At 32.2% G+C, this 27,736-nt stretch overlaps 1 long non-coding RNA gene across 1 annotated transcript; it reads left to right on the top strand.

Moving 5' to 3' along the window:
* The first annotated feature begins 1,375 nt into the window (after positions 1 to 1,375).
* Positions 1,376 to 3,228, top strand: LOC127732631 (uncharacterized). The gene is made up of 3 exons (XR_007996356.1): positions 1,376 to 1,428; positions 2,155 to 2,223; positions 2,990 to 3,228. It is a non-coding gene; the product is annotated as an uncharacterized LOC127732631 (long non-coding RNA).
* Positions 3,229 to 27,736: the final 24,508 nt, after the last annotated feature.

The raw sequence follows: 27,736 nt of genomic DNA, 5'->3' as shown, positions 1-27,736 counted from the left end.
GGAAACTCCATACGTCACATTCATCAAGAAGCGTTTGTGAATTTAACATGGCTATCAGTTTTAACAGTCAATAACTAAACTTCATTAAGTGTAGATGTTTTGAAGCAAGCACTAACAAAACTGTCTTTTTAAATTCCATAAGAAAAATCCGGTTTACTAACAACAACTGGAATTACTTCCATATGATATGTTTTATTCTTTCATCAAGACAAAGCTAAGAGATGTTCATCTTACAGGGAATCAATTTTTGGACAACAATGAATCAGCATTTAGATTTTTGACGCTTTGTGAGAAGTTAGTCCTTGATAACAATAAACTCACAAAGATACATTTCTGGAAAATGCAGCGTCTTAAAAGGTTCGGACTTGACAGAAATAGTCAATTAAGATCGGAGTGGAACGCATCTTGCCACGAGCGAGGTTTGAACACGCAACCTCAGCATTGACAGGCTCCGATCGCTGTAGATTATCTTCTTAGACCTCTCGGTCACCAAGGTCCCAACAATGCTTTACGACAGTCAGACAAACGGATGTGAAGTATTGTACTTCAGAAGGGGAAGCCACCTCGACGTGTAACACTTGTCAATATTCTTATTTCAAGAAAATATGCCGATGACAATTAGTCACATTCTGTGATGTCAAATAAAGAAGACGGCATTATGCCTACGAAAACTAGAATCTGTATGCGTGGCAATATGTTAGGATATTGTGTGTGCTTCGTGTCGATCTAATGCTCCAACCTAGTTAAACCGATTTTTGATAGTTTGTTCTTCTGTTGTGTTGTTACACAACTACCTCAGTTAAGAGGAGGTTGAGCGCTCACAAACATATTTAACCCCGCCAAATTATTATGTTTGGAGTCTGTTATTCAGGGATTGTCGTTGGTTGCTGTCTGTCATATTTGTTTCACGTTTATTGTTTTTAGAAAAAATCAGATCGTTGGTTTTTCTTTTGACTTCATTCAAACTTTGTTATTGTAGGGCCTTTTATAGCTTACCCATAGTATAATATTTGAGTCAATATCCCTAATGCGCCTCGAAATGAGGAACTCAAAAGTTGTGTGTAACCAAAAATCTCTGTGTAGTGATATTGAGTGATATTGGACATGTTTCTATTTTTTACAAATGACTGAGCTTAACCATTTGTGGTGATTAGGAAAGTAGAGGAACATAGAATAAATGTGTAAAAACTATGGAGCTATTAAATGTGTTCAAAGTATTAAATTTTCAAAGAACTTTTTGTGTCAAAAAAGGATTTTTTTACCACGAGGAGCCGCATCACGAAAGGATGTTCGGGGTATGCTAATTTACGGAAAAAGTAATTTCACTTCGTACCCCGAAAATTTAACCACATATGTGAAAATGTCAATTTTCAGACTGATTTATGGATGATTGCACCTTGTACACCAGAGAAAATTGTGAAAATGACGGTTAGTAGTTTTTTATTTATACCAAGTTATCCCAGCTGCTTTAAATAAACATTATCGATAAAGATCAGCAAAAATTCAATGAAATTTTCGCTTTTAAAATGCGTTACTGGCACGGGGCTGAACACTTCTTTTAGGCACAATCATAGCTTTGTTGACCCCGAAGGTTCCGAAACGAACACCTTATTTAATTGAAAAAGGCATGAACTAACTTATGAAAACATTTATATTATTAAATTGTAAGTAAACATGACACAATAAAGTCTTTTTTTATGTAATTATCATTCCGGTCTACAGGAATAACTGATAATCAAGGGAAATAACACACTTCATACGAGTAAAGTGAGATACATCATCACATGTGCTTTTCTCCAATAAATTTGACCCCTGGTCATTAGAAATCATATGCAAATAAACAGACAAACATGTATTAAGACAATCATGAATTATTTTATATTTTAATGCACACTAGCAAATCACAAGATATTGTCTTTTCTCAGTGAAAAAGGGGGAGGGTCAAACCTTTTGAAAACAATAGTGCTGCGCCTATTCAAGCTACTACTCATTGCTCCTAATGTTTAAATGAAGGTTGATAAGCCACAAGGGAGAAGCATTTTTCTTTCTTTGTGGTAAAACTTTCAAAAATTTGATGTTTTCTCTCTTAATAAAACTTGTGTAATTAAATCAAATGATAACACAGCCTGAGTAAAATTTTTTGTCTTATTTCAGTTCCAGACATATCATTACTTTTTAACCTGAGACGGCAAACTAGAGGTTTTAAAAAGTTCTGAATAACTGGTAAGCATTTTGTTTTATTAGGCAAGCTCTAAATTGTTTATTTATGGTATTTATGCAATTGAAATTACAGTCGGTATGTTAAAAATATGCTGATATGAAAACTGTTGCTATTGTCTTAATATTATATAAAAATGCTTAGTTACTGATCTTTTCGACTCCATATTTCGAGTTAAACCTTGCGGCAACTGTTCCTCATGTAACACTGCAAACTATAATTAGCATTATTTTGATCCGTCGTTATTTAATGACGCCATAATACGTGTGATGTCACAATGTTTCCTTTAAAACCTCATGTGGATTTCTCACTGATAAAAGGTTTTCACTGAAATACATGTAAAAAAACATTTTTTTTTTTCAAATAGAATTATGTTAAATGACAAGTTTTGAAAATTTGCACTTCATTGCACTCTAATTATATGATAAAAATGACATTCACAGTAGTTTAGAGTGGTTTCTACAGTATAAAATACCAGATTTCCACTGGTAAAAATAATTAAGTATTTTGGTGTTTTTTTATGAAATCTACATTTTTGCATAATTTCTCTGTCAAAATGCACTTTTAGGCACCGGAAATTTTTATTAAATGCTTTAACAGGGTCTGTGCATTGTAATTTAACGTTATCATCAGATGTTTTGTCCATGTTTTGACTAGTGAAGGTATACTGGAAGAAATTAATTATACATACACATTGTATTCAAAACATATGACTATAGCGATAAAAGTGTCATTGCCTTATAGTGCTGAAACAACTTTATTTTTTTTCAGAAATGGACAAAAATACACAGATTTATTCAGAATGTCATACCGATGAAGATCACATAAAAATATTTGGAAAAATCAGAACTATGGATTTCAATATGGGTCAATATCCCTAATGCGCCTCGAAATGAGGAACTCAAAAGTTGTGTGTAAACAAAAAATCTCTGTGTAGTGATATTGGACATGTTTCTATTTTTTACAAATGACTGAGCTTAACCATTTGTGGTGATTAGGAAAGTAGAGGAACATAGAATAAATGTGTAAAAACTATGGAGCTATTAAATGTGTTCAAAGTATTAAATTTTCAAAGAACTTTTTGTGTCAAAAAAGGAATTTTTTACCACGAGGAGCCGCATCACGAAAGGATGTTCGGGGTATGCTAATTTACGGAAAAAGTAATCTCACTTCGTACCCCGAAAATTTAACCACATATGTGAAAATGTCACAGCTTCGAAACGAGCTATCATACATATCCAAGTTTACGATATGGACTGAGCTACAGGACAAAACGTTACCATTACCGTCTATGTAAAAACAATTAAAGATATTGACCCATTTGCCCTTTGTTGAAGGTCATACGGTGACTTATAGTTGTTTATATCCTTGTCCGTTGGTCTTTGGTGGATAGTTGACACAATTGCTATCATACGACATCTTCTTATCAATATCTTATAATGTATACTTTTCGCGCAGCTGACAAAGGCATGTTGCGTGTCAGAAAAGGAAAAATCACTATTTGGAATTAAAATCAGCAAGGTCTTTTGGTGTGTAAGTGTAAGTCAAGTAAAAATCATATCTTGTAGTTTTAGAATGTCGTTTAAAAAATTGGGAGAACTGAACATAATCAAAAATTACCATGAATTTAAAACACTCCATCCATTTTACTGTCATGTACCAGCGAATTAGCTTCTTGTGACATAACTTTTGTTCATGACATTAGCATTTTAGTTTCTAAATGCTCTTGTGTCAGATACTTTTTACAGTATATTTTAGTGGAAAAAGCATTGTAGTTGAATTTGGGCCATTAATTTTCTCTTTTGAATTGTTTCGCATATTTTTTTACTTTAAGTAAGTTTGCATTTGACATTGGATTTATTGTGCATTTTTTTCTTTTGCAAAATGTGCAGAGAAGATTTTTTTTCTTTCATTTATTTATTTTACATACTGTGATACATGTTACTACACTTAATCATTTGAAATGCACTTAAGATTGAAGTTGCTACTTTACAATAAATCTGTTAGCTTGCTTGTGTGTCTATGATTGCGTTGGATGGCGAAGGTAAAAGAAAAAAGTTCCAGTATTTGAAAGGGTGTATTTGAAACCATTAAATGACTTATATATTTTATATATCACGTTCATTATTCTGCCATATAAGGTTTATGCAATTAGTTTATATACAATGTAGAAAACATCTGAGTTCATTGTGACTGAACAACTGTCGATTTAAACACATAGGAATTAAAATTAAGAGTTTTTTTTTAAAAAGTTTACTTCAGTGTAAGTATTTAAATTTGTTTCACATAATAAATCATTTAAAATTATTTATATATCAACAATAATAAGTGTATTTAATTACTGTGTAAACATCACACGGCATAAAGAAGATACTGAAACCGTCTGGATTAAGAGGGGAATCGTAATTCAGAGGAAGGTTAACGAACGAGAGATAACAAACTGTACACAGGTGTAATGACTAACAAGGAAAGGACAAAACAAGCAGATAACATTTATTACAAAACAGTATACACTCCCGCCAAATTTAGAAATGATAGCATGTGTTCTGGAAGCAATTTCCGCAAATCCTTGTATTTTGAACATTTCTGCAACCTTTATTATTTTATCTCGTGCTTCAAACTGTTTTCTATGCTTACATATTTAATGTGCAAAACCGATTGAATATTTTGCCTCAAATTTTTATATCATATTCACAGAAAAAAATGTTTCTAAATATATTCATGTTTTATCATTCGTGAAATTTAATACCACGAAAAACGTGATACATTCAGTCGTTTATTTACCGAGACTTGTGTGAATAAAAGACAGCAAAATGTATCTTCTGTTTTCGGTTAACATGTATTTAAGAAATTATCAATTATGCTTAAATTTGGTTTAATTGTTAATAATAATTAGCAATGAACTACATGTGTGTTGTAGTATTTCAGATTGTTTCATATCAAATGTTTACAAATTCTCAGTTATCATGTTATGAAAAATGAATAATTATTTTGTAACAAATATTTCCGTACTCCTAACAACACAATTATTATATTTAAATTTACCTGTGTACGTTATTTTATTTAATGCCATTTTGTCCCAGGTTAGAGTTGTCTTTTTGACATTGTCCTTTTGGTCGAGTTAAGCCATTTCAATTGATATTCTATAGTGTGCCTTTGTGTAATGTTACACTACGGGTTAGGGTGAAGGTTGGCGCCTGTTAAAAAGTTTACACCCGCTGCATTTGTATGCAACTGTCCTAAGTCAGGAGCCTGTTGTTCAGTGGTTGTCGTTTGTTGATGTGGTTCCGCTATAAAGATGATTTCCTTTCACTGAATATTCCACAATATGGTGCCTATGTTGACTGCATCTATCACAATGAACTTGAAATAAAGGATACCACAGATACAGTTAAGAGTAGCTAATATCTTGCCTAACGTCTGGAAATTGATAACTAGGGTCGATTGAGAACTAAACTTTACGACAAAATAACTATTTCAATTTTTCCCATTGTGAACTTTCCATTTTATCTTGCAATATGTCTTCATTATTTGTTATTGTTGCTTGTAAGTACAATAAGAACCAATATTGTCGTTCGTGTCATCCATATGCATATATCTATAATATATTTAGTTTGGTTTTATGTTTCCCAGAAAGAAACTCACATCATAAATGCATCTTAATATCTAAAATCTCGCGAAAACCTCAAATACATTAAGTTTTTTACAGCTCTGTCTAAAGCAAAGAGTAAATATTTTCGTTTATATTAATTTGCCTATTTTAAATTGTGATTTTTATTCAATGGTGCTTCCGAAGTGTTGTTTTGGTTTACACATGTATTAGCACTTATGTCTTGTCATTTTTGTAAATTTACTTAAGTTTACTCAAGATCATGAAAAGGGAACATTTTGTATTTTAAAAGTGAAAACATTTTATATTGCTGAAAAAAGTATAGTAATAGAAAAAACAAAAGATATGGGGTATCCATCCATGACACAAAATCAGTACATGCACAGCAAAAAAAAACCACAAAAAAAAAAACCACAAAAAGCAATGGAACAGCGCTTTTGTTGTTGTTCTTCTTCTCAAAGTCACAGTAAGGCCTTCAACACGGAGCAAAAAAAAACCTCTCACCTCACTGCAAGTTTAAGGCGGCCCCTAGCACCGACTTGAGCGGAGGTCTTTGCAAAAATAATTTGGGTAGACTTTGTTAGATGTAATACCACCTAATCGGGCCCGGTCAAAAAAGAACATACTGGAAAATAGTACATATTTGACACATTAAGAATGATTCAAATTTTTTTTTGAAGAATCAACCTGATTGGCACTGTTGCCATAGTTCACCTCTTTGCAAAGTTTCATTAGGTCTTCTTTGACTGTATTAAGATTCTTGGGGAGAAGTTTAGTTAGAAATCGAAAGGATCTTGCTCTGCTACGTTGTTAATACATATGTTTTATTTTCTAAATTTAGGTTTAATATATTGAAAGGAGATTTTTAAAGTGCTCTTTACTGAATGCAATGTATATCCGAAGCAAAGGTTCCTTACGTGTATTCCTCTCCGTATAATGTTAAGCCAAGTAAAACAAAATTACTTTGATTATTATTTCCGTGCGCTTGTTGAAAAATGATATAATTTGTTTTTGTTAAGAGTTCAACCGGGAAAATAAAAAGACATATTTCCATTTTAAATCGAAAATGGATATTATAATGATTTACTTTGATCATTTAGAAGCCTATTGAAATTGATTATTTTTTAATAAATGTATCTTTATCAGTCATATTGAAGCTAATATGATGTAAAGTAATAATTCAGGTGCACTAAAATAGTGCAAAGTCTAATATTGGAAAGAATTTTAATAACTTTCCAAACGCTTCAGTTAAAAACACATAAAATCTTTCTTGTTTCGAATGCAGAAGCCTTTTTAGACCATAAAGAGTTATTTGAAAAAGAGGGACGAAAGATACCAAAAGGACAGTCAAACTCATAGATCGAAAACAAACTGACAATGTCAATGTATGATAAGGAGGTAAAAATACAAGAAACAGGTACAAAGAAATTTAAAAACTATTTCCTTACATATGACACAAACCTTTTTGTCGAAATTTTTATATGAAGAAATGAAAGAACGTTACGGGAGCAAGCTGACATACCTCACGCCACTCTAACAAATACGGGATATATTTACAACTTCCGTCTCTAGCAAAAAATAAACAAACCTATCAGATTTTGCAGAATATCGATATCAATCGAGGTTTTGATAATTGTAAACCACTGCAAATTCGTTGCTTGGGGTATAAATATTAATCTTTGCTCCTTGACTTTTTTAAGTTTAATCTTTCTAGATGAAGGTTAATCATCTGGACGCACCAACATTTTTACTCGTTCACTATTAAGCAGTAAAAGATGCCTCAACAATGACATTTGAAATAGAACAAAGATCAAGACTCCAGAATACAAGATATGGAGAAGGAAAAGGAATAAGACCAGAAGATCTGTATAATGGTCTTATATTTAGACTAAAATGATAATAAAAATTACAATCTCTGATAAATATAACGCAACTTGTCTCCCTCTGTTCTTAATATAGTGCTATATAAGTATTATATCATTCCAAGTCTTAGTAAGAACCAATTATAAAGTCCTCCAACCCATGACTCACTGGTTTTTTTTTCAGTGAGAGCAGGAAATAGCAAAACTTAAAAAGGTCACTGAGGACAGGGATGGTCTAAATTTTAAAGATGTATTTCCTTTTATAATAAGATAAACAAAAAGATTTGAAGTAATTTCAATTGACACCCACAAGCACAGCTCGGTTCATTTACCAAATAAGCTCTATATGAATAAGCTTTTAGATGACTACATTTATGTCATAACCATTCTCCCCTACTACCAATAATGTAATGTGTATATACCATAAACATTTTTACAGATAGTTTGTTTGAAATTTAGAGATGATTAAATTGGTATAATATAAAACGCCAGTAAATTTCATGTGTGAATTGTATGCATGATTTCCATTACTGTCTGTTAAAGTATATACGAATTTTAAACTTAAAATTTTGCTAATGGTCTTCAGAGTTTGACTTAAATATATTTTTGGCAGACGCAACGGGAAAATCATTTGCCAGCTTTGATGTTTTGCTGGTTAGTAAGTTTATTTGGATAAACCTGTTTTACATTCTTAGGATATGTTATAATCTGTACGTATTAGCAGAATTTCTTGTTTATTTTCCATGTACAACTAACAAATCATGTGTCGTATTTTTAATGACGCCATTCGTCCAACATCTCACTAAAAATATTTTTCTTGCAATTTTTCCTTTCACGTCCTAATATTCGTACAAGCACGAAGAGGGTATGGAATATATTAATCAATTCACTTTAAGGTAGCACAATACAAAGATTTTATACCTCCAACTCCCTAGTTTTAAAATGCTGTAACTTTCTTTATAATGCTTGAAAATTTATAAAAGTGGTATTTATGGATAGCTAACAGATTACTATTTCAAATTAATGCAATGTTATTATTATACAACAATTATGTAATTAATTATAATTTTAACTGTGTCTACAAAATTTTACAAGAAATTTCCACTTTCAATTGAAATTAGCTTCTTCATGGATACCCCGAGAGGGTTGATTTTATAATATGTTGTTCCTAGAGCCATTATCTACAAAAGAGTGTCTCAGATTTTGGATAGAATGTATAGATCAAATTTTACACCTAATCAAATAATCTCTACTTTTATGTGGTAAGGATGTTTACACTAATTACAGATTTATGAGAGAATGGAATACTATAGCGATAATTTGAGACACCCTTTTGTAGCTCCTGCTGTGTTGATTAAGATAACGTTAAAATTTCTTGTGTAGTTATAGAGATGTCGGAGCTAAATTCATTTAAGTGAACTGACCAAGATTTTGCCATTAATTGCATAATAATTGATAACATAATGATAGCATAACAAAAATATTGCATTCATTTAAAAGATTAATCTTTTATCTATCTATATATACCTCTTTTATTAATTTGTATGCAGTCATAAGAAAGTAACATCATTTTAAAGGTTGGAGAAAAAATCTTTGTATTGTGCTACCTTAAGCGATCAAATTATCTAAAAGTAAATTAATTTCATCCACTTCATTTGAACTTTGGTGGATAGTTGTCTCATTGAAAATCATAACACATCTCCTTATTTTTACATATATTCACCATTTATCAAGGAATAATTACACCACGAAATTCATTTTAAAAAATATACAAATTTTCAATTATTGTATACTATGCCGGATTTAACAAACAACTTAATCCAATTTACACAGAAAAGATAATTCTCCAGACAATAAAAATTGATATACAAACGAAAATGAATTACAATCCATAAAAATTTGTGCGCTATCTCCTTACGATTGTTTTATTTGCACTTAATATACTATTATTTGTTATAATTCTGAAAGCAGGGATACAGACTTTGATAGGGCTTTACATCGGTTTGTATTATATAACCGATGCTTTTATTGACATTTTGTTTTTGCCATAATGAACCAGATAAATGAACATATATAAAGATGTTTTGCGTTTGCTTGCTTGTTGGTTGTAGGTCTGCGGTAACAAAAAAAACATGATTTGGAAAAAAAACACTTACAGAGAAAAAAAAATTAAGTAAATATTTTGAATACATAAAAAAATGGATTTTATGAAAACATTTGAACATTATATACTGATGTGTAGTTTGCTGGATAATATTTGAGACGAATAATTCTAGTTTAGGATTGTGTGTTCAATTTCATCTGTTTTTTTCCTGGCAGGAATGTTTTAAAAATTTTACATGGCGCAAAACAAATGAAAAAGCTAAAACATACACATGCTGTTAAATGTTAAATGAAATGGAAGCCAGTAACCATCACATTTTGCAGGTTGCTAAAAATATGATGGTCACTTGCTTTCATTTCGAATCGATTTTGAAGAACACAGCATTCAATTCTTATATTTACAGATTTTCGAAGTTAAAAATATTCACATTTTGAATCTGAAAGTAAAATTTTTACCAAAAAACATCGGCAGAAATTATCTGAGATTATAGTGAGATGAAAACAGCATCATTCCATGTGAAATCAATATGCCGATTTCAAAGCAAATAGCTCGAACAATTATACCAAATTTCAATCAGATGTCTTATGATACTAATTCATCGTTATATATACTATACATAAATTATCCATATTTTCAAAATAGTTTGTCAACTTTATGCAATTTTGCAAATGAATGAAATTTGCGATTTTAAGAAAAAAACCGAAATCACCAAAAAGGCGAAAAATAGTGTTCACTAATTAGTTAGGTGGATATTACAAAGCAATGATCTTGGGTTGACTTCATACGGCATGGGGTGCTTTCATACGGCATGGGTTGTTTTCATACGAAGTGAAAGAATATGACGGAATCAAATGATTCGTGTTTGAGATAAATCAAAAATCAACATTTGGATGAATTAAACACCTCTCTAAATATAATAATATCAACAAATGATTTTAACATAGTACAAGTGTGGACACAGATCAGTGTGGATAGAATGTTTGGATGTTTGACAGTGTTTTCTGACAAAAAGAGTTCTCTGTTTTTCCCCTATAGGGTTCTATGTTAAACTGTATTGCATTGTGGTAGCCTACCTGACCAAACACTGAAAATTAGCAGTGTCGTTTATTTAATATTTAGTTTTAAGGTTCAAGACTGTCATGGAGGAGACACTAATTGCATGGATTATCAAATGATGCTGATAAAATATGTTCCACAACTTTGATTTTGGATAGCAGCAAAAACTCAAAATTAGGAGAGAAACACATTAGGTGCATTTCTGCATGATGTGATTTTAATATGCGAGATGGTATCTGAGAACGTGCATGCATGTACTATTTTTATGGTTCTATTTATGTTCCTTTGTGGTGGTCATTTCTTACTTGGGTTTGTCCACAAAAACTGTAAATAAGTTATGGATCTTCATAGTATCATTAGTAAAAGATTTCGTTTAAATGTCGAAATTGTTTCTTAGAAGATATCTAATGGTTTTAAGTAATGACAATAAACCAGATATGGCAGAAAGCAATACAGATGCTCATTTCTTACAAAAGTCAATTGATAAAAATTCTTGTGGATATGAACATCTACATAATATGTTCTCATTATCTACAAAGTTTCCTGATATTCTGTTGTATGGTTTCAGAGGAGTTGCAATGAAAAGAACAGGACTGATGGACAAACGGTCTGACGGGTCAAAATTATTATTCTTATTTACTTTGTTATGTGGGGTATAATAACTTGGTAAATCCAATGAATTTGTTTATGATTCTAAATTTCAAGAAATAAATTATGACAAATTGTGTAGACTTAACTATGTACCATTAACTATGATTTTTTTTAGTATTTGAAATGAAAAGGGTATTTTTGTTATATGGATAAAAATATAAGTGATACCGGTACTGTTAGATGCAGTTTTGTTGTGGTATAAAATGAACAGTGCTGTAATTAACATTTACCCAAATTAAGAAATAAACGAATGAATGATAAATGTTGAACAATGAAAGATCATTTTAGAAATCGATTAGGCCTTGTGAATTTTTGTCCTTTTCCTTTACATAAATAAACATAATGTATAAGTGAATAACCATTTACATTCAGGACTCGTCGATTGGTAGTACAGATGTTAAAAAAAAAGTGTTACAAAACAACCTAGCATCATATTGCTAGTAGCACGAGTAACATTGTTTGGTAAATTTGTGCTTTTTTTTTTATTTGGCTTCTGGACAAAAAATGTTTTGTTCAGATGTAAATTGAATGCTTTAATCTTACTTTAACTACTTACATTGAATAGATGCTACTTCAACAATTCCTTGTGCTGACAGTTTTAATCATCTTACCTTGCAGATTATGTGCTGATGTGAGTTGTCTGTCAAATATTTATTTCAAAAAGAATGCATATGCATAACAATGAACTGAGCTCAAAGCAAGGCACTTTACCAATACACTTAGACAAAGAGCTCAATCCAGTGATATACTTAGAGTAACAGGCCCTTCATGAACATTCCCTTCCATAACCACATCTATGATCTAACAAACATGCCAAACTACATGGATCAGAAGTCCTAAAAAAGACATGTAATTTTTTTTATAATTTTATATGTACGTACCCTGGTTTAAACTTGAAACAAAGTTGTGGTAAAAACATTCGGCTCTTAGCAAGTAGTTGTCACTTCATGCACAAATTGATATATGCTGAATGCCCCTCTTTTTGAAATAAAGACATACTTCCACCTAATCATAGTAAACAGCTGAACAAACATTTAAAACTATAAAATGTTATCAGACTTATCAGTGTCTATTCACCGTCACAACTGAATCAATATATATACATATGTAAGACTCAGATTGACGTCCAGTCTCTAATCGACCTCCATTCCTCAAGTCGACGTCCAAAACTGACATCATGAAAGAATAAGATTTCAAATCTACATGTATGACCAATTATATATCCCTGTATTAGAAGTAGTTTTTGTTTTTCTCAAATCAATGTCCCAAAAGTATTGGCTTCTCTAATTGATGTCCTTTTTACAGACTAGCCGCAATGAAATCACAGTTTTATAAAATGGTAGGTTGAACCTAATACTAAAATAGTCGTGAAAGATACAATATTTTAAATCTTGCAAATACATATAATAATACATATCGGGAATTGGATGTACTTTTTTATTTTGTTTATTGTTTGAGACTTTATATTGACCTCTAGATGTCTTTCAATTACCTTTGGCATTGGGTTATTGTCTTATTGTTGTATATATCCACGTGGCATTTATTTATATGAATATGAAAGGAATATGACAACGTAAATCAAGAGGATGAACTTCTTTCACCAAAATATTAATATGCATGTACATGTAAGATGACGTCGATGCTTGTCTTATTGTCATTTTCTGATGTTTGACCTTTTATTTTTCAGTTGTAACATGCCCAAGATTTAATGTCAATAGACCATGACTAAGTCTAAGGGGGTCGACCAACTAATCTCCATAGATGAGATATTATAGTTCTGATACATGTACAACAACACACCAAATATCATTGACTTACCATTACTGGTTCCCCTCAGACTGAACTAATCAGATTTAGCATATAAACCAAGCCCTTTTTGAAAGTCAGTAGACAATGATTTTTGGGGACAGGCCCTTTCAATGTAATATCAATAGAATGAGATATGCAATTGCTCCTCTAACTGCACTATAGTACATACCACATATCATTGACTTCCCATAAGTGGTTTCCGTAAACCTAACCTACATGTAATTATTAATGATTGATTGGTGTTTTAAGGCCACTTTCAGTTGCTGCTGCACTATCGGCCATTTTGTAGTGGTCAGATTTTATAGGTGGAGTAAGCCTGAGTGGCCGGAGAGAATGACCAACCGTCGGTGGGAAGACTGACAATCCTAGTCAATTAAGATTATATTGGAGTCAAGAATTGTTATTATAATCTTTAACAAATTGTTAACGTCATTGGCTATGCCAAAAACAGCATACATTTTTTTACCTTAGTTTAGCTTTGGCGACTTTGTTGCAGCAAGACAAAACAAAATGGGAAAAGGTTCCTCACCTACAATTGCAGCTGTCAGTGTTAATGTGTAATGGTGACTGCCAAAAAATTAGTCCATTTATTAATAAAAAGGGGGAATTTTGTTTACAAATCCGGTTTTGGTTAAATTATTGATCTTATATTATGTGCAGTTTTATTTAAGGCCAATAAAGATGTGTTTCCTGTTGCATGCTCCCAAAAAAATAAGTGGAAGATTAGCGGCTTATTTCACAAAAATTTTACCAGAAAAAATACTTGTAAGTCATGACCATTTCAGTACAACTTACGATCAATTTTTGTCGTAAGAATTTTGTGAAAAGACGCCCCCCCCCCCTCCTGGATTTAATTTCCATCAACCTTTAGTCTTATTATGAAGTTCGGCAAATGATACCACTTGCGAGGTTGTGTGAAAATTATTTAAATGGATATGCTGACTGGATGGTTCTTTTCATTAACCATCATGGCCATCAGATTAGTGGATTACCTGAATCAAAAATAATGACACAAATTTTATGACCATTGATTTTTCAAATATTTAACACTCTCAGACGTGTTTATTACGCCTATAAGTGTCCTTTAAATCACAAATCGCCCAAACATGTCCAATTCCACATCCCCAAATGGTCCAATTAATTACAACGCCACAATGTGTCAGGATTTTTACTCTCCAAAATTTAACATGTCCTAGTACAATTGTTATTCGCCGAAAACTTGTCCACTTTATAAAAACTTTTAGCTCCAATATGTACTCAGTATTAATGCAATAACGTTTACGACATTCAATGATTTTTTTTTGGGGGGACACGACTGGAGACGTCGCGTTTCGGTCATTTCTAAAAAAAATTATAAAGCTGCTATCCAAGGACATCTAGAGGAAAGGTGTAGTGATCCGTATAGTCCAAGATGTAGTACACTATGCACAGTGAATAATGGAATCACTGACTTAATTCTGCACTCAAATAAATAGACACCAGATAAAAAAAAAAGAAGATCATAATAAAAAATTATCTTCACTTGCGAGCTTTTATTAATTTTTCATCAATATGATTATTATTGTTATAATTTTAGATGAAGGTATTTCACACTAAAAAAATCTTATACATATTATTTTGCAAGGTTTCATTGACTAGTGCAAGTTTTCTCAGTGCTTCAACTATTGATTAAGTGGTAATTTATCAGCATTAGTTTTTTCAAAGTCGGTTGTTTATATTTAGCATAATTGCAAATTTAATTTGCAACACATAAATTAACTCTTGACGATTGATTGCTGAATGTCCAGTGGCAAATATTTCATGCATATTTAGAGCAAACATAAAGATTGCAATTAGTTAGTTATGTACAGTTAAATTCATTGTTTACAAAGTAAATTCTTTTGCACTAATATACTGTAGTGATGCCTAAATATCTTAATAATGTATCAGGGTATTGAACGGACAGCTTCCTGCAAGAGTGGTTTCTGGCCTTTTAGAGAATTACTGTTCCATTTTTACAACAAAACAAAAGGAAGGTTCATGTAATAATATCGATTGCATTTATATTAAAAAAATATGTGATTAATTTACAAATCACTATTTAGTAACGTTAGACATGACTAAGCATTCATAAAAGGGGGACGTTTTGGCTTCATATAGAACTTTTGGGCGTTCATAAAAAGGACACGTTTTGGTGTTTATTGACGTCTTAACATATGGATACGTTTGGGGGGATGGACATGTTTCTGAGTGTTACATACACAATACTCCTTACTTGGGAGTTCTCAATGTGCACGTTAAAAATACATGAAGTTTATACATAATATGAAGGGGAAAAGCAATACAAAAATTTATTATATGCAACCAATTATGTGTATTTTTTAACCAAACTATCTTCACTACATGTTTTTTTTTCAAGTATTTAACAGGTTTGTTAAGATCATATTTTCGAAGTGTTGCTTTAAGCAGACTTATAGCTATATATGGATGATGATGTTGTATTGGCAAAGTTGCATGGACGTATTAGGGTGCAATGGGCTATTCAAGAAACAGTTGACCCCCCCCCTCCCCTAATGGAATATGCGGGAATTTCAGACATTTTTTTTCTGTATTCTCAAACCCTATGGAAGATGCTGAATTTGCAAATTTTTATATTTTGAGACAAAAATTTGGTTAGACAAATAGGTGAAAATCCATTACTTTTTTTGCAAAATCTGTAAAAGAAATCCAAAATTTGGAATGATATGGAAAGTTCCAACACGTGTTCGTTTGTTTACAAATAATAATATCACATGATTATTCACTGATGTCAGACTTATTATTTTAGAACATCGTCCGCCATCTTTAGTACATACCGTATAATTCCTAGTCATTTATCTTGTATAAAACTTGAACAACTTGAACGAAAAACATGACATGCAAAAGATATGTTCATGGTTACACGTTAAATACAAAGATATTGCAAATACAGATAATTCAGAAATTATATTGATCAGAGAATGAAAATGATAAGTGACCCAAATAGTCAAGGTTCACAAATTTTTTGTCAATTGTTTACTTTTCTAAAAAATGGGATTGTTACTTACGGCTCTTGAAGGTCGACTGAACCCAAATATAATACAAATCAATTATAAAAAGCTCACCGAAATTACTGAAAACAAACAAACAAGAAGATCGTTGATTCATGGATTTTTTTAATGGCGCGATAGATCCTTACTCACTATCGATTTATATAGCAAAATTGTATAGAATTTCATTGAACAATATTTCAATGTTAATAAATATAAACATACATAAACATGGCACACGTTTTATATATATCTTTGTCAAGATTAATATTTTACCTTAACAGTGTACCTTACTTAGGATAGTAATTAGTCTTCAAGAATTAACACCACTTTCCATTTTTCTTTTATAAATTTGGTTTGATAACATCTATAGCAAAATCAAGATAACTAGTAGGAACAACTGTCCTTATATGGGAATTAAAACACAAAGTACTTCAAAAGGACTATTTGCGCGAAAACAACAACACAAGTATACAAAATGACGTATACGACCGGATTAATCCTAAAACTAATTTTGTGGGCATTTAAAACCGGGAGTGATACCATGTGATGCACAATGCTAAATATGATTAGATTGATTGATTCTTGTTATTTAACGCCAATTCCAGTACTCTTTGCTATAACATGGTTGCAATTTTGTATTTGTTGAGGAGCCGGAGTACCCGAAGAGAAACACCGAACTTCGGCAGGAAAACTAGCAATCGTAGTTAATTAAGAGCGAAGTCGATCGCACCTTGCAACGAACGAGGTTCGAACTCGTAACCTGGGTATTGATATGCTAGGGACCGCTGTAGATTAACGACAATTAGACAACCCGATGTGAACTATTGTACTTCAAAATGGAAAGCTGCCTCCACTAGTTACACTTGTCAATCTTTTCATTTCAAGTAATATTCCAATGGCAATTAGTCACATTCTGTGATGTGAGATAAAAGAGACGGCATTATGCCTACGAAAAGTAGAATCTGTATCTGTAGCAATATGTTAGGATATTGTGTATGCTTCGTGTCAATCTAATGATGCAACCTTGTTCAACCGATTTTGATAGTTTGTTCTTCTGTTGTGTTGTTACACCACTTACTCAGGTAGGAGGAGATTGAGCGCTCAAAACATCTCCAACCCGGCCACATTCTTTATGTGCCTGAACAAGCTAGGGGTCTGGAATTCAGTGGTTGTCGTTGGTTGTTGTCTGTCATAATTGTGTCTCGTTTATTGTTTTTAGCCAATATCAGGCCGTAGGTTTTTCTTTTGACATTCATCAAACTTTGTTATTGTTAGGCCTATTATAGCTTATCTGCGGTATAAGCTTTGTACATTGTTGAAGACTATAGATGACGTATAAATGTTTACATGCTTGTCCGTTGGTCTTTGGTTTTGATATGTATACTCTGCACGTAGCTGACAAAGGCATATTGCTTGTCAGAAAAGGAAAAATCACTATTTGGAATCAAAATTATCAAGGTCTTTTGCCGTGGAATGATAAGTGTAAATCAGTAAAAAAATCAAATCTTGTAGATTTAGAATGTCGATTAAAAAATGGGGAAAACTGAACATAATAAAAAATTACCAAGAGTTTAGAACACTATCTGTTTTACTATCATGTACCAGCGAAATTAGTTTCTTGTAACATAACTTTTTTCAGGACAGAAGCAGTTTAGTTTCCGATTGCTCTTGCGTCAAATACCTTTCACATTATATTTTGTGTAGGAAAAGCATTGTAGTTGAATTTGGGCCATTAGTTTTCTCTTTTCAATTGTTTCACACATCTATTTTTTACTTTAACTGAGTTTGCATTTGACATTGGATTTATTGTGCAATTTTCCATTTTGCAAAATGTGATACCCCATGCAGAGAAGTTTCTTTTTTTCGTTCATTTATATTACATACTGTGATACATGCTACTGCATTTAATCAGTTGATATCGTTAATCAAGAATGCACTTAAGATGGGAGTTGCCACTTAACCATACATATTTTAGTCTTTTTGTGTGTCTATGTAACGTAGAGTGCGTTGAATGGTGGAAGTAAAACTAAAAAGTTCCAATATACGAAAGGGTGTATTTGAAACCATTAAATGAATTATATATTTTATATATCGCGTTCATTATATTTACATATAAGGTATGTGTAATAAGTTTATATACAATGTAGCAGACATCTGAATTCATTCTTACTGAACAACTGTCGATTTAAACACATAGGTATCAAAATTAAGAGTCTTTTTTTAATATAATAGTTCAATGTAAGTATCTAACTTTGTTTCATATAATAGAATATTTAAAAGTAAAACAAGCATATGTAAATTCTAAGCAACAAATGTGTTCGATTACTGTGGGACACACGACATGAAGAAGTTGCTAAAACCGACTTGATTAAAAGGGAAATCGGAATTCAGAGGAAGGTTTACGAATGAGAAAAAAACTATGCACAAGTGTACTGAATGACAAAGAAAGACTCATAAAATGATTTAAAACAAACCTTTCCAAAATTGTCCGTTTAAAATTTTGAAATTATAAAAAAACTAAGGTTTCAACTCCCTCAGGCAAAGTTGGCCTTAGATGGATTTGGCTATTTTTTAGGTCTTTTTAGTTATATAGCTCTTCAACTGTTTGACTTTCAAATATTCGGCTTTGAGCGTTCCTGATGAAGGTAAATCCAGAAAAGCGCTTCGGACGCATGAATTTTATAACGTGTTGTTTTCATTTTTTATTTCATACAAGCAGATAACATTTACTACGAAATCTTTTAGCAGTTTAAAAGACAGCCAAATTTAGGAATAATATCATGTGTTCTGGAAGCAATTTCCGCGAATCCTTGTATTAAATACTATTTTGCAAAATTAGGTTCGAACATGTCTGCAACCTTTATTACTTTATCTAGTGTTTTCAAACTATTTTTTATGCTATCAATTTTAATGTATGAAACCGATTAAATATCTTGCGTATAATTTATATATTATAGTCAAAGAAAAAATGTATCTAAATATATGCATTTCTTAATATTCGTGAAAATTAATACCACGAAAAACTAGTTATACTCAGCCTTGTGTTTACCGAGCTTTGTGGGAATAAAAGACAATAAAATGCATCTTCTGTTCTCGGTTACCATGTATTTAAGAAATGAACAACTATGCTTCAATTTGTTTTAATTGTTAATAATAGTTATCAATGTACAAAATGTGTGTTGTAGTATTTTATAATGTTTTATAAATTTTTGTATCATTGATGGCAGTTAATTTCCGAGACTTGAGAGTTTGTCCCTGTGTGATAATAATATCGGAAATATTGATAGAACGTCATTTATTTGCCTGCCTCAACTTGTGGTTTTACAGTTGAAGGGCATTTCCATTGATAAGTTACAAAACAATGTATTTTCCAGTCTTAAAATGTTGGAACAAGTAAATTTAGAAATGGTTTATACATTAAAACAGATTGAAGATTTTGCGTTTAACAGTACGTCTATAAAAAAAAATTGTTATGCCTAACTGTAAATTTCGCTTTGACTTAATAGAAAGATTCAACCCTACCACAATTTTTAAATTCTGTCCAAATGTGAATTATGTGAATCTTGGACTCAATTATTTGCCAAAAATTCCAAATATTCTTCATTCAATTCTTATACCACTTGATAATCTCGAGACTCTAATGTTATTTTCCACCAACCTCATTGAATTACCAAGGAATTTGCTTACCAATTTTAGAAAGTTACGTGAGCTGAATCTCAAAAACAAAAAATTCCATAACTTACATCCGAGCAGTGAAATATTTGGTAATATTACATCCTTGAAATCTCTAGATATCAGTTCTAATTTGATTTCAATCATGAATGAGACCTCGCTGCCTTCGATATTACTGAATAATTTGGAAAAAATTAATCTAGGATCCAATCCATTTTCATGTACATGTGACAAAAATGGTTTTTGGAATGGATTAAGCAAACCAAAGTAAAGATCGTTGGTTATCCTCACAAGTACAAATGTCGATATCCGAATGAACTAGAAGGGCAATACTTAAAAAGCTACAACCCAACTGATGACATTTGCAATCCATGGAATCCGTTATATACTATGGCTATAGTTTTATCATTATTTGGAGTATCAGTACTATTCATTATCATTTGCATTTGGATATGTCAGAATAATATCAAGAATACTGTGTACCTGCTCAGAGTTGTGTACAATCACAAACAAGGTCATGTTGCATTTGATGAACGTTTAAATTACGAGTATCATGTATTTGTTGTCTACTGTGATGCTGATCGAGAATGGGTTCACAACGTTTTTTTGCAGAGAATGGAGAGAAAAGAGGGTATAAAAATTTGTATTCACCAAAGGGATTTCAATATTGGAAAAAACTTACTGGAAATATTGACAAATATCTTGAGAAAAGTTATAAGTTGTTGTTGTGATGTCAAAAAACTTCGCCAAAAGTGAATGGTGTCAGTGGGAAGTTGATGTTGTCATGGAAAGACGACGACATCAAGGAAAAGATGCTTTCTTGTTAACAATGCTGAAAACAATTGATTCAAAGCATATGACAAGCCCACTTCGTACGTTACTGGAGAGTACTCCTCATGTAAGGTACCAGATAGGCGTAGGAGAAGACCTGTTTTGGAGGGCCGCAGTAAAGTCTTTACAAAAACCACTTGGTCATCCACCAGTAGCAGTTTTATGATATCAATTGATTTATTTGCTCTATTTTTATTAAACATTATATAATCATTCAATCACTATTATGAACATTCAACTGTCATTATGATCATTTAATCATTATTAGTAGCTACTAACAATATTATTTTCATTATCTTTAAAGTTCAGATACCTTACTGGTATTCCAGATATCGTTCTCTCTCGCTGCAAGTGAAATTTTTATATGTTAATGTTACAATTCTTTAAAAGATATAACTCAATACGATTTCACGATGTTTTCTACATGTTAATCAATCAATAAACAAAATATAAGCCATTATTAATCAATGGATCATTCATTAAGGCAATTAATCAATAACTCTATCAATGAATCTATCATAATTTTTTCGCACTCAGTCACAACTTTGACTATTGCGTGCCATTTAAAACATGTAAATTAAAGAGAAAAAAATGAAACATAACTAAATATGTTTTGCTTTACATTTATGAAAACTTATGGTCCTATATTCTGTCGATATTATGTACTTATATTTTGACTTTTGTCAGACTGTTTATATAAAATAAGATATGGTATGATTGCAGTCTTTAATCTTAATCCGTTGGATGTGTAATGATTGGTATTTCAGTCTGGTAAAACATGATTTATTTATTAGTTGTTATTGGGTATGACCTATCTTCAGTAACTGTTTTTACAGTTTGATCTTATGTTGTGCTGTTACACCACTGTCAAGGGTTGGGGAGGATTGAGCGCTCACAGACATGTTTAACCCAGCCTTATTTTATATGTGCCTGTCCAAAGTCAAGAGCATTTAATTCCGTGGTTGTTGTTTGGTTGTTGTCTGTCATATATTTTTTTTGTTATTTTCTGTACTGAAACAAATGAAAACAGGCCTTGCCATAAGCTCCAGACAACATACAATAATCAAATCAACGAAGACATGCAAAGAAACAAAACACATGAAACTAAATTTTAAGTTGACTCCCCCTAATCCTAAAATCGGGAAGTATATGTTATTTTCCGGAAACATAAGATATTATATGTATTATGAAATCATAAATTCGGTTTCTTATTCATATTAATTAAATATCTTTAAACTTTGGTGGATGTCATTTGAGTTGCGAGGCATTTATAAATGAATAACACACTGTGACCTTTTAGTGGTCATATTAACCTTGAAAAAATATTTTTTTCAGTGCAACAAAATTTTGAAATTGAAGACTATTTTCTTATTTTTCATATTTAGATTTTACATTAGCATATTACAAGAATATATTGTCAATCAATTTAACACAGTTTCTTTTTCAGCACTTCAAATATACTCTCCTCTTTACACTACACTTCCACACAATCTTATCAAACAAAAATTTGACTATTTAAATAAATGGTCGTTTGGTAAATCTGAATGCAAATATATTTGCTGCAACTCATTTAAAGCCTTCTTCTCTAATGAGAAAGGTAAATATGCTAGATATACTTACTGGAGGTGTGATGAGATGATTGAAGCTGTTAATTTTCTCCTTGATAATATTTATGTACGTTTAGGCAGCAAAGTTTATCGACAGGTTGTTGGTATTCCCATGGGCACTAATTGCGCCCCTTTAATATCAGGCTTGTTTTTGTACTGTTATGAATCACAGTTTATGACCAAACTCAGTAAAGACCCGTCTAAATTGCATTTAATTGATAAATTCAACAACACTTACCGTTATCTTGATGATATTTTTTCGTTAAATAATCAAGAATTTTCTCAATATACTGCCGAAATTTACCCAAAGGAACTTACTTTAAATAAATCAAATTTAAACGGTAACAACTGTCCTTTCCTAGATTTAGATATTTCGGTTTTACACGGGAAACTCCACACTAAAATTTACGACAAAAGGGACGATTTTTCCCTATTAATAATTTTCCCTTTTTGGATGGTGATGTTCCTTTGGCACCATCTTACGGTGTTTATATTTCACAACTCGTTCGCTATGCCCGTGTCTGTTGTGACGTTTTTGATTTTAACGAACGTAATCTATGTATTACTGGTAAATTATTAAGCCAGGGATTTCGTTACCACAAATTACTTAAAAACTTTACTAAATTCTTCCACAGATATAAAGATTTGGTCTCGAAGTTTGGTTGTACCTTTGTTTTTCTCTGACTGTTTATGATGTCTTTACACTAAATCCATTAGATGTTGGATGTGTATGGATTGATAATTTAGTCTTAGATGCATGATTTTTTTTATTAGTTGTTAGTGGCTTTGAACTAGCTGTCAGTAACTGCGAAACTCTCAGATCTGTACTTGGTGTCTTTTTGTTGTTTGGATGTACAAGTACCCGGCCACGTCCACTTGTATTTGTAGTATTTGTATTTTAATCCATCTGATGAGTTAAGCCTCTTTCAACTGATTTTTATAGTTCGTTCTTATGTTGTACTGTTACACCACTGTCCCAGGTTAGGGGGGAGGGTTGGGATCCCGCTAACATGTTTAACCCCGTCACATTCTGTATGTATGTGCCTGTCCCAAGTCAGGAGCCTGTAATTCAGTGGTTGTCGTTTGTTTATGTGTTACATATTTGTTTTTCGTTCATTTTTTGTACATAAATTAGGCCGTTAGTTTTCTCGTTTGAATTGTTTTACATTTTCATCTCGGGGCCTTTTATAGCTGACTGTGCGGTATGGGCTTTGGTCATTGTTGAACATAACAGAACAGAAAGATGAAGATGAATCAACTTTTAGTGTAGAAGTATTAATTTGCAAAGGAAGTATACGGTAAATTAAAAGGCAGCATTGTAAAACAAGTGCATATTTGCCACAGAAACGTTCGAAACTGAAACTAAAAACACAAACTAATTCTTGTGGTGTAAATCCTTTACCTGGCCAAATCTCTAACGTTTTTACATGGTGCAAAATTAGCATTTGGATCACAACAAAAAATAACAATAATTTTTGGTTCTCCCTATATCTAGAAAATATACTCTTCATGTTGCCTTCGAAGTCCCTCTTTAAATAATAATGGTGAGAAACGCTAATTGACAAACACTCGTAAATGTCGATAAAAAAAAGTAAACATGAAAAACAACAAAACCAACCAAGAGTTTTTAAACAGAGCAGTCAGGACTGGTTAAGATATAGCAAATATAAAACATTTTATTTTTTTTATTCACGGAAGTTTTCGAAAACAATATTAAAAAAATCAACAAAATATAACGATTTTTTTTTTTTATGAGTTTGGGAAATAATTTTTCGGAAAACTTGTCCAAGGAAATACTGGTATGACACAAATTTAGGGCGTACGACACGTGTTCCTGGGATATCATACAAGACCCTGCATCAACTGTCAAGATGAAGAACAGGAATAAAAGCCCTGTTCATTGATAATTTTTTTTCCTATGTATTGTGTGCAATTTTGTCCCATGTACATTTATTTCATATCCTTTTATTTTCTATCTCGTATGTCAGAGACCAACTTTTTAGAGAGGTAAATCTATGTTCGTACGTTTTGAAGCATCCATATCAAAGCAAGCCTAAAACAGATGGTGAAGACCGTCTACAGTCGACTTTTCCTTAAAAATCTGAATCATTTCAGATACAAAGAAAAGGCAACTTGAATGATGGTACAATCGATGATTTACTATCCATCAGAAGCGGTAACAACACATTTGTAATAAATAAACATAATATACACTACCACTTTTAAAACATAATTCTGTTAAAAACCTATGTTTGGAAACTCCTGTAACAAATGTCCAATGCAATAAATACAATCTTTTATCTGTCGGCTTGGATATTGTCCATCAGACTATTTAGACTGGTTGGCATTAGAAAAGATAACACGGAGAAACGATCCATTCTAAAAATTTTCCTAATAAAGGTCTTGGTACCACCAAGTTAGGCAATATCCATCATCAAAAATCAGTGATATCTAAAATACCTCCCTACTTCAAAGATGAGAATAAACCAATCATTTCTCATGCACATGCCAAACCTATTGCAACCATTATTTTCAACTGCAAACAGGTGTTGCAAAGACCCACTAATGACGACTTTAACTCTTCAACACCCGATTGCACCTGTGCAACTTCCCCATTCAAATACTAGTATGTAAGCCGACTGGCCAAATTATAACTGGTGATTCTAAACATTGTCAACAACACTTTTCTACGAAATGTGTTAGCCAAAAGGCCGAAATAACGTTATGGTCAGCCAAAATCCATAAACGGTAAACACATTTTTAAATTACTTATGGATTTGGTCGTCGAGATTATGCAATGACAAAACATAAGAAAAAAGACATATTTACTCTTTCGAGTAGGTTACGACCTTGAGGTCGTTGAAACAAATCAGGATAAAAAAATCCTTACTGGGACTATTAACGCTTTGGCTATATCTATCGTCAAAGACTCAAATATAACTAAGCATTTTTCCTACCTCCATGGCAAATATTTAGTTGTCAACGCAGACATAGCCCTAAACAATATCGTTTTTATCTGAAAGGCACATCATATTAGTTGCGGGATAAAATAATTTGGTGTTGACAATTCACTTTGAACCCCCACATACCACGAACTAAAGAGTGAACCCTGAACAATCATAGGTAATCTTTATACTCCTTTTGGATTTCAATTGCAGATGAAGATCTGGATTTCTGTCTATTTGCTGGATACCCAAAAAACATAAGTGTCATTACAATAACGTTACACTGCTGTGTCTGCCATATGCTCTACGAAACCTCTTTATAAATTATTAACATCTGTTATTTTAGCAATCAATCCCGGTCAATAAATAAATATAGTGTTGTTTTCATTTCAGAGAGTGATGTGAATTAGAAGTGCAAAAAAAGAATCAAAAAGATCTGTAAGAGACTTTTCAATCAAAGTCCCTCTCCTCATGCTATAGTATAAAACAATTGTTTCCCTCTTCTTAACACTAGACGTCCTCATTTTAAACTTAAATACAGGTTGAAAAAATAGTCCAACAAATATCTGGTCTTAAGAAAAGACAGATCAACTCTGAACACGACCACTTTGATTCGAACAAAAGGTTTATTGAAACATGACATCATAAAATGCTGGATTTTTTCATTGATAACATATATCTAACGTTTGCATGACATGTTTTAAAACAGACAATCGATATTCCTATGGGAACCTACAGTTTCCCTCTGTTTGCCGATTTGTTCTGTTGTTTTGAGGACTTCATGCATGAGCTTCGTAAGACTTTCATCTTCCGCTGTATAAATGATGTCCTTTCACTGAATATTTCACAATTTGATATCTATGTTGACTGCATATATCCCAATGAACTTGAAATAAAGGATACCAAAGATACAGCTAAGTCTGCCTCTTATCTTGACTTGCATACTGAAATTAACATTAAGGGTCAATTAAGAACTAAACTTTACATCAAACTAGATGACTTCATTTTTTCCCATTGTGACTTTCCATTTTTACTTATCAATATTCCAGCAGCGTCTGTATATAGAGTATACTTTTCCAAGTTGATACGATATTCTAGGGCTTGCGTTTCCTGTCATGATTTCCTTGATAGAGACTACCGCATGCTATGAAGCTATTGCATCAATATTTCCATGTGGTTAAGTTTAAGTCATCCCTTTGAAAGTTTTACGAACGTCATCATGATTTGGTTGACCGTTATGGAATATCTGTGCAACAGATGTCCACGGATACAATGAATTACAATCCCGTCCTGTTTTCCGTGATTGTGACAAAACCAAATGCGACCTATCACCGGATTTAGTTTGCACTAGCAACCGATGAGTGCCATATGTAGAGCAGGAACTTCTTATCCTTCCGGAGCACCTGAGTTCATTTCCTGTTTTTGTGAGGTGAGCGTTGATCAATCGGGTTTTGTGTGTATTGTTTATTTTTTATTGTTGTTTGTGATTTCGTCGTTTAATTTTTGCCATGTTGTCTGTGTATGCTGAACATGTGATTTTCAATTGCCCCCTTGGTATCGTCTCTCTCTATATACACATTTCAGCAGACATGATACTTGTTTTAGGAACTACCTTCATCTGGTACGCTTGAGTCCAATAGTTTGTAAAGTGAAATAAATAAAACCTTTAGGGGCATTAAAACCAAAAAAGGAACCGAAATATTCTCAGGCTTACTTATTATAAGGGCATTATAATAACGCAATTAGATATATTTATCAACTGAAACTTTACAGACAATAAACTATCATTTGAACAATGCCAATACCGAAGTAGTGGCTCCTTCGAGGAACGAGCTCTTGTGACCGAGTGTAGTAAAAACTTTTATGATTTTCTTGCGCACAACACGTGTTTCTGAAATAATCTATACCATGTACGATAGAGAGAATAGTTTTGTAAAGCCAAAGTAATGAACTGTTATAGAGCACAGAAACAATAAGCTGTAACAGAAGAGCGAAAACGGTCTGTCAGGCCAACTTTGACTCAGTGAGATGGATATTAAAGCTAAAGCACAATAATATCATTTTATGAAAGTGTGTCATTGGCCGAATCATGCCAAGACGAATAACTTGTTCAGGAATTTTGAAGAGCTCGTCTAATAACCATCGGACAATGTGTGATGTTTACCGTAAAACTTTATTAATGATGATATCATTTTGATTGATAAGTAAAACACTTCACCTTTAAGACCATATGAAATAATGCACAATATTGTGAAGGCAAAACTATTTCAAAGTCTTTCTCCATCAAATGTTTATAAAAGAATTCATACATATCAAATGAA

This window comes from Mytilus californianus, unplaced genomic scaffold (assembly GCF_021869535.1).
Source record: "Mytilus californianus isolate M0D057914Y unplaced genomic scaffold, xbMytCali1.0.p SCAF_26, whole genome shotgun sequence".
In the NCBI taxonomy this organism is placed as follows: domain Eukaryota; kingdom Metazoa; phylum Mollusca; class Bivalvia; order Mytilida; family Mytilidae; genus Mytilus; species Mytilus californianus.
Note: the sequence above shows the minus strand (reverse complement) of the source record. Positions and strands in the feature narration are given on the sequence as shown.